The 13,626-nt window shown below is 43.0% G+C and overlaps 1 long non-coding RNA gene across 1 annotated transcript; it reads left to right on the top strand.

The window, feature by feature from the left end:
* The first annotated feature begins 2,363 nt into the window (after nucleotides 1-2,363).
* Nucleotides 2,364-12,137, top strand: LOC145428624 (uncharacterized). The gene is made up of 3 exons (XR_013908927.1): nucleotides 2,364-2,502; nucleotides 10,511-10,792; nucleotides 11,750-12,137. It is a non-coding gene; the product is annotated as an uncharacterized LOC145428624 (long non-coding RNA).
* The last annotated feature ends 1,489 nt before the right edge of the window (nucleotides 12,138-13,626 follow it).

Genomic DNA, 13,626 nt, shown 5'->3' with positions numbered 1-13,626 from the left:
CTTTACAAGGTCGGGAAGAAAATGTAGACTTTACAAGGTAGAGAAGAAAATGTAGACTTTACAGGGTAGAGAAGAAAATGTAGACTTTACAGGGTAGAGAAGAAAATGTAGACTTTACAGGGTAGAGAAGAAAATGTAGACTTTACAAGGTAGAGAAGAAAATGTAGACTTTACAAGGTCGGGAAGAAAATGTAGACTTTACAAGGTAGAGAAGAAAATGTAGACTTTACAGGGTAGAGAAGAAAATGTAGACTTTACAGGGTAGAGAAGAAAATGTAGACTTTACAAGGTCGGGAAGAAAATGTAGACTTTACAAGGTAGAGAAGAAAATGTAGACTTTACAGGGTAGAGAACAAAATGTAGACTTTACAGGGTAGAGAAGAAAATGTAGACTTTACAAGGTAGAGAAGAAAATGTAGACTTTACAAGGTAGAGAACAAAATGTAGACGTTATGAAACGGAAGAAAATGTAGACTTCATAAGGTGGTACTGGTGTTGATGGGGGCCAGTACAAAACTTGTTTTGCATCAGTTCAGTTTTGAACAACTGGAACAGAGTACAAGTCATCTTTTAGTAGTGCCACCTGCACTGAAAATGGAACTGTTTACTCTCCGCCTGATACGAAAGCAAAACCCCCTCCACCAAATCAGCACCGTTCACATCACCAAACCCCAGTGTTTCTCTTCTCCTCGCAGTGTGCATGCAAAACCAAAGGGAAATCTGTTGCTGATGAACAGAACAAAAACAAACGAAAGTCATTTTCGTCTGTGGTATAAACAGTTAGTCATTTCACATGAGGATGGCATTATTGTGGATTTGATTTAGTCATGCCTGTTATAGAAAATAAAAAGCAACGTCTGAGAGTGAAGTGGGGTTTGGCCCCTTTTTGTTTGAGTTGAGTGCTCAATCCAATGGAACGGCGGATTTTATCTGACGCATTGGATCTATTTGATCAATGCGCCTGTCTCAGTGCGTCTGCTCACCAGCTCAGGATGCTGCTTGTGTTTATCTGTCTGTCACCACTGTCTCTCTCTACCTGTCTGCTGTAGACAGCACAGACCTGTATGTTTATGCATGGGTTCATTAACATGGCACTGACAGCGTGTGAAGGAGAAACGCCATCACTACCGCACGTGTTCCCAAATGATGGGAGTGCTGCTATTCTTTATGTTTTACATGTGTAGTGGGTGACTGCAGTGAGAGAATATTGGTGGTATGTGTGTGTGTGTGTGTGGTGAAATTACAAGCAATTACAGGGCCAGTTATGGTGTGATAGCCTGCTTGACAGTTCGCGCTTGGCAAGAATCCCCATTTTAAGGGAATTTAAAAGCACTAGAAGCGGCTCTAATGTGACCTCCTCCTCCTCCTCCATCCATTGCTAGCTTCCAGTCATGATTCAGTCCCATTTTTAATCTCGCCAGGCCTCAGCGGGGCCTAAAAGCACAGGGGCTGGGCGCACTGCCTAGATGACCCCCGGTAATATTGAAATGGATGGAGAGAACCCCACTCACAGTCCAGGCCAGTGTGCGAGTGGTTCTTAATTTTTCCATCAGAGCCGCTTCACCTGATACATTTATGCCAGCAGAGGAGTCCTCCACCCTCTCCGGAGCCTTTTTGGTCCACTGCTCCCCCTCAGCCTCTCCAGAAAGGCCGGCGTTATGCAACTGCACCAGATCACCCCCACCTCCCTCCCGCCCTGCGCGCTGGGCCCTGCAGGTCAAGAGCTCACTCTGAGTAGCCACTGATCATTTCAAGCGAAGTGCTCCACTCAGAAAAGTTCTGCTTGAAAAAAACACTCACCTCTGTGCGCACTGGCTCCAGCTGAAGAGATTTGGTGCTTGTCATTAATGTTCTAATGAAGTTATGAAGCCTTCCAGAGTCACAGTCCGCTGTGAATTCGATCATTTTTCCACTCAAGGCTAAAAGTAAGCTTGAGAGACAGGATACTCTAAAATAAAACAAACTTTACCCTCTCCTCTGCGCTCTCTCTCTCACACAAACACAGAAGCACACACATTTACACACACTCCCATCGTAATTTGTCTGCCCACTGGTTTCACTTATTAAGTTTCAAAAGGTTTCTGGGCAACATGGTTTGAGAAAGGGGGGCAAAACGGAGAGAACCATGGCATTTTTTTGGCACACCGCTCTGCCCGTCTTGCCCAGAACGAGGAGGTTACCATGGCATCAGTGGGCACCCTCATAAAGCAGACCATTGTTGGTGTGTGTGCGTGTCTGTGTGTGTGTGCATGTGTGTGAGTGTGTCCGCCACATTGAGTTGCATGGCAACAACCTCTGGGCACCACCAGCCCCAGCAAGAAGCTCAAATCTTGCAGGGGGCAGTGCCAGCCTGCAACATGAACAGCAGCCTTCCTCTGTCCTTTCCGTCGGGTTCATTCGGATTTCTTCTCTCTACCTGCTATTTATCTGTCTCACGTTTCCACACGAGGAACACACATACAGTCTCCCACAAAGCCTGTAAGTCTGTCAGCGCGCTGCAAAGTAAGTGAAAGATCCCATAATTGTTACTTAGATGATGATTTATCATCCCTAAACACAAAAGAAACATGTTGTCAGAGGTTAGCAAATCACCAGTGATCTGCAGCCTGTTTTTCTTCTGTGCAGTGGTGTGAGTGGACTTTTCATTAAAGCTAGGAAATTGCTCAGAAACATGCACAGCATGCTTAAAAATGGCGACCACAATCTAAAATAACCGGAGGGCGAGAAAAAATAAACAAGAAAGGTTTAATTTTCTTGTCTTTTTCTTAAAAACAAACAAACAAAATCAGATCCATTAGCTGATACACAGTATAATGCAAGTTTGTTTGCAATTGTTTTAGTTCCAAATAGCCCAAAACACTGAGTTACTATGTGTGAAAATCTGGACACAATTTGTGGTTCCCCTGAAAAAAAAAGAAGCGAGAGGAGAAAGGAAAGGAGCTATTTTCAGCTTATAAAAGTTTTGGTTGGGGTTGAAAGGTACGGGTGACAACAACCTCTGACAGGTGTGCACTCACTTAGCTCACTGCAACTTTTGTCTTGCAGTTGAAGGCGGAATGGGTGCAGAGTTGTGGGCTGCAGATTAAGTGCAGAATAAAGCCGAGAGAGTCTGAAGTGGGGTGTGGGTCCTCTGGCACCACCTACTGGTGACTTTGGAGAACTACATTAACACTAATGCCACTTTTGTCTTGTTTGGCTTTGCAGTCACCCAGGTCATGGTAATCTTTCGAGCCCTTGAGCTTAATGCCACTAATGGTTTTTTTTAAAATTTTCCAAAACAAATTCATACATGGCTCAAAATGATTCAGGGCAGAAATAAGTGTAACATGTGTGTTTATGTTAAGAATTATGAAGTCGCTCTGACCTCATGTGACTACTTAAGGCTGAATGGGGCGTGGAATGATGCATATTTAATCACAACTACTTCCAGCATTTATGTATTTATCACTAACTCTCACCAGATGCAAACAGCTACGTGTTCCTGCGTGATCACAGCATTAACAGACAAGTCTCAGGTGATGCTGACAATCCACAGTTTCTCTGTTTATATTTTGTTCTTCTTTTTTCCTGAGATGCAATGTCATGTAACCGAAGGAGAAGTGTACAATCTAATGTGAATGATCGCGCTTTATCTCCCCAAATCTATTTCTTTGCACCTATGAGCTGATTTTTGGTTTCAGTGCATTATTTTTCTAATTTTATTTTCCATGCAACTGCGTAGCTCGCAAGTGTGGCATTAATAAAAAGGAATATTGTGCTGCGCAGCAACGCAGGGATCGGATCAGCAGTTTGACTGAACAAAGAAACATAAACAAAAAAAAAAAGGTTCCTATTGTGCTTCCAGGTAAGGGAACTGTATTTATTTTACTGGACCTCAGCAAAATTAGAGGCATTTAAACAACAAAGCTATTCGTCAACTGCTACATAATAACTCAACTGTATGCTTTTGACTTTTTTACTGTTAGTAGAATTGAGATTCTACTTCCATGTTCAAATTGCAATACTGCAGTGTACAAATACACAGGGAATCATGAAAATTATGAATTATTGCGATTAAACCAAAATCTATACAGTTGTTTTTTGGTAGAAACATTTACAGTAGTTATGTATTTATTTATTATATGTTGTATTATTATCTTAATCTGTGAAGTAACTATTATCTCAAAGTGAAAAAAATATAAACATATAGTAAGTATAGCAAATATATAGGTAAGTAGAGTAAGAGGCACGATACAAGTAATGTCTTTTGTGCTTCAGTGTTGGTGAAATGCTGAAATTATGAATAGACATTGCTTACCCCTGTGCAAATATGATTGTTCAGGAGACCCATCAACATTAAAATTAATTAAAAAATAGAGAAACATTTAATACGGAACTTGATGTGAAAGGGTGAACACATCACAGAAGCAAAACAAACAGAGTCAGAAGGTGTTTTACTCCTAAAGGCTCCATCTGGCAGGATCTTTTTCAGGCCTCCTGAAAACAGAGGCATAGAAAAGAATAAAAGCAAAAATTGCTCCTCGTAATCCAATGTCCTTATTTTTCTTCTTTAAAAACATCCTTGCAGTTGAAGTGCCTTTTTGTGCAGATATGCTATAAATTAAGTATTACACAAATGCATTACTGGGAAACACGACTGCATTAAAGTCTGTGTGATGGGAACAGGCAGTTTGAAGGAACGTGCTTTAAAGTGCTGCAAGTTCATTTTTGCGCAGCACAACTACAAACTGAAGGGGGGAAGCAGACATGTTGAATTCGAAGCTATAGCGACTGCTTTGGCTCTGATGTAGCTGATTGGCTGCAAACAGGCTGAAAACACCAGAACGCTCTTGAGAAGGAGAGTGACCTAAGAGGGTTCAAACTAATCGCAATTTATATATGCAGCCACCTGGAACAGAGTTCTTCACTTGCCAAATACATGCCATATTTGGCCGGGGCAAGCTCGGCTGCTCTGAGTGCCTATGTGCATATATGTGCGTGTGTGTGTTGTCAGGTCTGTTACTGTGGTGCTCGTTTTGGTCCTGTGCTGTTGTGCAGCATGTGGCCCACAGATTAATGCTTTAAATGAGACTCTCTCCTGTTCTGAATGCGCCCTCTGTTTGTTTACAAGGCCCGAGTGAGACAGAGTGGAAAGATTTTGAGAGAGTTTTTGTATCTCCTCCTGTTCAGAGGGGAGGGGGGCATCCTATTATGAGTGAAAAGCTAAAGGGAGGGCACGGTCACAAAGGGTTAAAACCAGAGAGTCTTTTTTTTGGCATAATGTGCAGAATTGGCTTTTTTTTTGGTTTTAAAGACATGTGGAAAACGGCTCCAAACAGATTTTAGTGTAAGACAGGTGCCAGCTCTGCCATCTGCTTTCACTTTTACCTCCCTCTCTGTCTGCTCACAGCCGATCACCTCCTCTCTCTCTCTGCAATCCCAATTCATCTATCTCTCCTTTTCTCTCTCTCTTTTTTCCCCTTCTTTCCACCAATCGGATGAGTTTGACACCCTCCCAGTCATGCGCTGGCACACCTACAGTTACCTGGAAGAAATGAAAAATCGAGGAGAAATGGAATTGAATGGACGTTTGTTAACTTCACGTGGGATCTCTTTGAAAAATATCAAAAGCTTCGGTGCTGCATATGTACACTTAAGATTTATTGAGCATTCACAGTCGCTGGTTTATGTTTGGGGTGTCTGGGATAAATGCTCGCTGACTGTCTCTGTTATGTGACATATGTGTCACATATATATTGTGCATTTTGTGAAACCTGATGGAGGAGGTGTGGGTGTACCTGTGGATGGCTGGTGAAAAAGGTGCATTTGGCTTTATTTGGAATTCATTACGCCCCCGTGTTGTTGTTGAATGTAATAGTGCATTTTTAAATCTTTCTTATAATTATGTTGTATTGAGATATCAAGGGCGGGAGTTATCAGCAGGCTAAAGAGAATAAATTAAATGCTTATAGCATAAAATATATGATTCAGGCCTTTCTCTCCACACCTTGATAGTTTGGTACAGTCTCTAACTGCACAGGCTCATGCAGACTTATCTTCCAACAGGCCATAAACTGAGATGTTTGATCTGAGAAAACAAAAAAAAAAGCAACGTCTTTCTACGATTGACTAGCAAACCTTTGGCATAGTGAAATCACACTCAAGGAAAAAGACCCTTTTCCCTGTCAATCCTAATCTGAAGACAATGTGGAAAAGTGAACTCACTGAAATCCACGCAGCCCTGATTCAATTCAATAACACAAACGTTTATTTAGAGCTTCTCTTGTGTGAAGCTCAGCTCTCTGGATTTGTTTTATTTTTATGTGGAGAAAAAGCAGTCCAGCAGCAAAGCACAGTTTAGTGTTATTTATTAGCTCCACTATTCAAAAAGTAAATTGCTTAAAGTGGATCCATTATTATCACCATTATACGACAGATGCAAATTGGCTGAAGGGTCACTTGCGCATTTATCTAATTATTCCCGTGCTTTTGTCATGTTCTTGACGTGTCCTAGTCGTTCTGTCTGTTGGTTCAAAGTACTCGGTGATTTTTCTGGGGTGCCAAAGCAGGTAATAAAATAAAATAGATGACCAACTTTTGTCGACTGTTGAAAACAGAATTTTAAAGACAAAAACACGAGAGCATTGAAAAAAAAACTCAAAACAAAATCCTAAAAAATTAGCTGACATGTGGGACGCAACTTTTATTTAATTACCCCCCAAAACTTGCATTGTTAGACCTGTGTGTGAGTGTATCAGCAGGCTTTGTGTCGTGGCTGCCTTTAGGAAAACAAAGAGCACCAGCTGTGGAGCTTTAAAGTGATGTTCGGTGATACAGAGCTGCTCCTGCGTTGTGCTGTAAGCGTGTTTGTCAAACTCATGCGAACGCTCATTCACTGACTGACCTCTGGGAAAAAAAAGAATATAATAATTTTAGCATGAGCACATTGCTTTGTTGGAAAAGACGCAATTTCTTATGAAAAATATCAGCTTTAATGGCCAACTAGGATGACTTATGAAAATACATAAAAGTGAAAACACATTGTTGGCTCCTCTCGCCGCAGCTTCCCCCAGGAGAAAAGAGGCCAAGCCTCATTTAAAGTGCGGCGCCTGAGCCGTGTCGCTCGGTTCACAAATGTGGGGCTTTAACCTGGTGGTTTCTTCCTGGAATGAGGCCGCTACTAATGAGCCCATTAGGACAAAGGTGAGTTCTTAATGAACTGAAAGAAAAGTAAACAAGCCAGGTGACAAATTGCAAGTTGCCTAGACGGGGAGTCTGTCCACAAATGCAAACTCGCTCACAAGGAAACCGGTGACTGTTAATGCTGTAAAGAGTTGTTGAGGCTCACGGTTTTTTTTGTTTGGGGGACTCTTATAGCACGCAGGTGCTCTTTTCAAAGGCAGCCCTCTCCGCCAGCCACTTCTTGGCCCGTGTTGAATGTTGGGCTCCCAGGGTGTTTGTTTGGGTTCTGTTTTGTATGCCTAGTGTCTATGCCTGCTTGATACCTATTTCTCTTTTCTTCTCTTATTTAAGTGCACATTTTCTCCCCAGAACGCTTGTAAGGCTTTACAAAACTTATAGCCTGCTCACAAAAAGAGTCTTTTTTTTCTCTCCTTTCACGAAAAGGAAAGAAGGTCTCGCCAAGCCTTGTAAAGCCATGTAGTGGTGCAGAAATAATGCATGCTGCGCACTACTCATTATCATAAATCTCATGATAACACATCATTGCTTAATGTGCTATCCTCTACAACCTTTGGAGTTAAGATCTCAATTAAAACTAGGTGTTCAGTTTCACACCACATCGAGATCCTGCCTGCGATTTTGGCCCTCAACCTTCCACCGTGTGTGTGTGTGTGTGTGTGTGTGTGTGTGTGTGTGTGTGTGTGAATTCATCAGTGCGTCAGATGGAGCCCGTTGTGCCAGGCAGCCGGGCAGCAGCGGTGCCACTCTGTGTGGTCAGGGCACAGTGTGTCCTCTCAGCTGCTGTTTCGAATTCACAACTAACTTGACAGCAGCATCCTCGCTCATTCACTGCAGCAGATGGTGGCGAGCTTTGCTGTTTGCGTGCGCGCGTGTTTGCCCAATTCTTTTGGAGAGGCAGCTGTGGGGAGGCAATGCTTTGCCCGCTGCTGTGTCCAGCTTCATGCGCAGGCAACAAAGATGAGGAAACTGAAACTGAACTGAAATACAACTCTGGATATGAAAGAATTAGAGAGAGCATGCATCCAGTCAAGGCTCCCTTATCGCTCCCTATCATCCAGAGAGGCTGTTTCATCTGAGAGTAATCCTTGAGATTATATCCCAGCATGGTGGACAATGAGCATATTGTTTTGATCTTGTTGCTGTAATCCAGCTCAGCACCCTATGCAATAAACAGCAACGCTCTCTGGAGAGCTGCAGCTGAATAATAGACTGTCCAGTCATAGGACGGCCAATCATCTCGATGTCTGAAAATAACTCCAAACTACAACTAAATTACAGAGCAGCATCCACCGTATTATCTGGAAAATGAAGAGCAAACATCTCTCTCTTTCTTATCTGGTCATTTTATTTTTTGTTTTTGGTTCAGGAACAACTAGACATATCAAAAGGACACAGCATGGTACATCCATTTGAATGTCTTGTAGTCTAATACGAATATGATTTCAATTTTGGTCATAACCTCAAGTGCACAGCGAGGCGATAGATTGAAATTGGGGATGGGGGGTGAAGCCATCTGTTTTGCAGTAGAATCAGAGAGACAGAAGAAGGAATCTGGAGGAGCCGAGGCTCATAAAGAAACAGCAGACTCAGGCCAAATTGTCAGGCAGTTAGTAGATGAGATGTCATGCTAGCCAGACATGCTAGACAGGCGGGCGGCGTTGCCTGAGGAGGAATCCTACTATTTAATGTGCCTCAGCAACCCAGCTGATTCACCACTACACCATCCCATCTAATAGGTTTTGTTCTGGTGAATCACTCCAGGTTTCCTTAATGGAAAAGCCAAACATACTGCTCTAACATTGGGTGACAAGGGCACCTTGGGTTTGCAGATGTTCACGCAGATGACAGATGGCGTCGGCGCAGCTAAGGGAGCAACGGGAATGATGTCTGCGCCAGGCTGGTGCCACACTCACCCCTCCTCCCTCTTACGCTCCCCCTCTGCACTACAGAGTCCCCATCCCAAAAACAAACCTCCCCCAAAATGATGGGAGTGCAGAGTGTGCATGTGTCTGTCTGAAAGTGAATATTCAAATGTAGTGACTCAGCACCCTGCGGTCAGGGTTGATGCCGCCACAGTGTGTTTCCCATGCATCTTTGTGTTCCCGGTTAAACCAAGTGGCAGCTCAGACCTTTCACCTTTGTCACATGAGGAAGTCACAGAAGGGCATCAGAGGTCAGACTGGTTACTGCGTCTTTCATGCTTTGCATTCTCTGGACAGTTTACAATGACTGCAATGAAAATCATTCTCTTATTCACTTCTTAAATGTAGGCTTGTACCAGGATAACTTTGGCAGGTCAGTCAAGACCATTTTTACTTGACTGTTTACTTGAGATCTCAGATAAACTATAAAACATGACATACAATGTCACAAAAACAAACCAAAAATGTAGAAGCAGTTTGTGAAAAACTAAGTACACCCTCACTGCTTCCATGGCAATTAAGAGTCAGCTAGATGTTGGTAATCAAAAGCACTTCATTTACTGATCATCAGCAAGTGTGGGCGGTTCCATAAAAGCTGGTTTGCTGGTTCGGAGAAATTCAAGTGTGTGTTGACACAATGTCAAGGAGGAATGAACTTGGAGAAGCAACTGTTGGTGCTCATCAGTCTAGAAAGGGCTGGAAGGACGTCCATCGTTCTACAGTGAAAAAGATTACTCGCATATTCATGACATTCAGGTTGTGGCCAAAATTCCCAGGAGTGGGGGTTCCAGTGTTATTTTACTCACTGAGGTAAAGGACACTGAGTTATGCACTGTAATTCAGATCCAGACAGACATTTGTTGCAATACACAGTGTTTATCTCCTATAGCAAACTAGCCAATCAAGCTAACTTAAAAATGTGTAGCTAGGAAATGTTTAAAGCTAGCTAGGTAGCTATTAAATGTTCGGACGATAGCCACATGCATGATTCTGTGATCAAGTTTTATAAAGTCAACATCCTATCCAGACGATGATCTATACAGAAAAATAATTATCCGAACATATTCGATAGTAATAAATAAGAAAAAGGGATGAGAAACAGGTTTGGTTGCTGTTTTTTTTTAAATAAAATCTACAGCTTGGCCTACTAAGCTTATCTTGATGTTTCACAGCATCTAAGGAATCATTCTTGTTCCCAGCTCCAGTCTTCCCTCAGTTCTACCCCCGGGATGGGGAAGTCTTATGATCCAAGAGCTTTGGGCTGTTGTGAAATTTAGTCAGAAGGGCTATGGTTAACTCACCGCAAATAAAATTAAATGATGAAAATCATTTGTTTTCTTGCTTTTATACAACAGAAACAATATCAAATGTACATGTGAGTAACACATCATATTGTTACAATGCAGTATCCTGCTGGGAAACTTTGAGTCCTGGAATTCATCTGGATATCACTTTAACACATACCACACTCAACGTTGTTGCAAATTACACTCCCAGTGCACCCCAACAAAGAAGAAGAGCACAACAGCCAAAGAGGGGTTGACCTTGCCTCTGAGCTTCACAGATCCCAATCCGAGCGTCTACAGCCGGTGCCAGAACAAGCCTGATCCATGGAGGCCCCATTCTGCACCCTGCAAGACTCAAAGGAATTGCTCCCACTGACTGAGTACCAGACGCTATCCTGGCAGGTCGGGTCTGTTTTTACAGCATGATTTGCACAATATTAAGCAGGCGGTTTTATGATGTTATGTAGAAATTTTTTTTTTTTTAAATTTGAATACAAGACCCTGAAACATGCGACCATGGGAAGGAAAATACCCTCCCAATCAGCAACGGGCCCCATAGAAAAAAAAGGCCATGTAATAATGTCTCAAATCACTCTTTATTTTATAATATTTACAGTAATGTCCATGCCATTTGCACTATTTTAAGCTTAGAATCCACCAATGCAATGCAGTGTGCATGAATGTCTCAAAGTCCTATTGGAAAATGACATTAGCAAGACATGCTACGTCTTTGCAGGTAAGGTTGCAGTAAAATCAAAGAGATTAAACTTTTTGTTAAACTCTTTATATTAATGTTAAAAGGCAGAAAAAATGTCTCCTCAACACCGCCTCGTCATGTTGACAAATCAAAAGCAGGGTCGGCCTTTGCTACTTCGTCCTGCGTAAGGAGTGAATGATCAGTTTTGTTCTCTTTGCTAACTGAAGCGGAATTGTCCGAAAGCGGGTCTGGAAAATAAAACTCGAGGATAGTAAAAGTTTTTGTCAGTGCTATTTCTAGCTGCTCTTCCAGCAGTTACCATTCTGGTAATTTGGCAGCATTTTCAGCATCTCAGGGAGGAGATTTCATAGAAATCACTGACATTTTAGCACAATGCCAGCTGGAGCACAAACAGTGATAGCTGTGTTGACCAAGTGTTAGCAGTATCACTTAGAGTCGACTGTATCAGCGGAGAATGCTTCGTGATTAGATCGTTTAGTGCCAGTGTGCAGAACGAGGCATTCGGCGCGGCATTTCTGTGTCAGATGAGAGCAATAATACTGCTGTATTAGTATAATGTGGAATAATCTCTCATTTCGGGTTCAATTGTGGTCTATCATTAAGAAGAGGAATTTGAGTTAAATGTGGGCTTTTTCTTGCAGACAGATTACGAGGCTTGGAACGGCAGGAAGCCACGCAGAAGGCTGAGAGCAGGTAGTGCTCATAATTAGCTCCATTCATCTTCACTGGACCCAGGCACTGTTTTATGAAGGTGCATCTGAGTGCGGGCCCACATTTGATGAATCTCCCCTTAAATTAGCAGCCACCGGTGGATCGAGAGCCTCCATCACTCCGTATGTTCCCATTCATCATCTCATTAGGACCCTGGGCTGGGCTGCAAAGGCCCGAGGACTCCCAAAGAGAAAGGAGAACCTATGAGCTCCATCATAGCTAAACATTTCAGGGATGTTATCATTGCTGTTTACAAATCTGTCAAATCGTGCATTTTTGTGTGTGTTTTTTATAAACTGCAATCTGTTCAACTCCCAAGGCCATTTCATGATTTGTGGGGGGGAAAAAAAATCTTAATGTATCATGGGCGGAGAGTGGCGCAGTTGTTTACTACCACGGGAATCTGGTGCCATTACAGCCCGAGAACAAATGCCAAATCCTTATGTAAACCCAGTCTGTGTGTATGTTTATAGGACCGGGCTTCTCCTCAGGTATTTACGTGAGCGTGTGTGATATAAAGGTTTGTGACGCAAGGTAATTTGGTTAAAATGTTACGGCCATTGTGATGCGGGAAATCCAGTGGCAGTCCGAGGAGTCCCGGCACGCCATTTGTACTGCACTCTTTGCAGCAAAGTGAGCAGAAATAAAAGGTCCCCGGTGGTCTGGCTGCTCCGCTCCCCCTCTTTTCTGGTTCCTCTGTCACCCCTCTTTTGCCCAGGTGGGATGAATCTTTCAGAAAGCCACAGGAACACCCCCTCCCTGCATTTTTTCCACAGACGGTGAGGATGCAAGCAGGGGCACCGAACAACCCCCGGCCCTCTTCAAAACCCCCTGCCTTGCCCCCAGACACACCACAAACTAGAACTCCATGTGGTACATCCATTACCATAAAATACTCTGCTACTCCCCTCGCTATCCTCCTCTGCCCTCCGCGCTCCCTTTGCGCACCCATCAGCCCTTACACCTCCCCCTAAAAACGCCACAGCCACAGTCCCTGTCGTAAGAACGCTTACGCTGGCAGTTTTGAATTGGGCCAAGTCCAAGTTTAACATTAGTGGGGTCGGGGGTGGTTAGGGGGTTTTAAAAGCAGCATGCAGAGAGAGCTGCAAGAGGGATCACAGCCATGACTTAAGCTCTGTTTAAGAAAAAATAAGCATCTGCATGCTTTGTAGAGAGTGCGATGGTTTTGTTCGAGACCAAGTTTAGAATTCAGTAATGCCATACAGATGTGCGTTCACATGTTGGAGGAGAAAGCTGAAGTTGTCTATGGGCAAGTTATGTCCCTGCTGCCAAGGACAACATTAGTTACCTCAGGATTATTAATTTCTGTATGATGTTCCCGTGGAGAGCTGCAATTCATCACCAGCGCTGTGGGGACTCGCCTTACCAATGAGGACCCCCCTCCCTCATTTTCTTTTTTCTTCTCCTACTCTGCGTATATCGCCAGAGTTTGCTGTCATTACCAGGAAATGGAGATATTTTAAGGCTCAGCTCTCTTTTATTTGGATTTTGTCCTCATCTCTTGTTCTGCGGAGATGCTGACAAATCAAATTCTTGGTGCCAAAATTCTGAGTAAAATCCTGTCATTGTTTAATGCCAACAAAAGAGCGGTTCATTTGGTCTCAATTTATTACGATTTCGTCTTTGTGTCGACACGTAGACGCACAGGCTTGGGAGATTCACGGGAAAGACAAAACCCGGTGCTGGCTCTTTCTGAGCGTGAAAAAAGTGCATCATGTGGAAATTTGGGGGCTTTGGGGCAAATGTTTAATCACCTTTAAAATAATAGAAAAGTGTGCATATCAAA

This window comes from Astatotilapia calliptera, chromosome 4, assembly GCF_964374335.1.
Source record: "Astatotilapia calliptera chromosome 4, fAstCal68.1, whole genome shotgun sequence".
Taxonomy (NCBI): domain Eukaryota; kingdom Metazoa; phylum Chordata; class Actinopteri; order Cichliformes; family Cichlidae; genus Astatotilapia; species Astatotilapia calliptera.
This window is presented reverse-complemented; position numbering and strand designations above follow the sequence as displayed.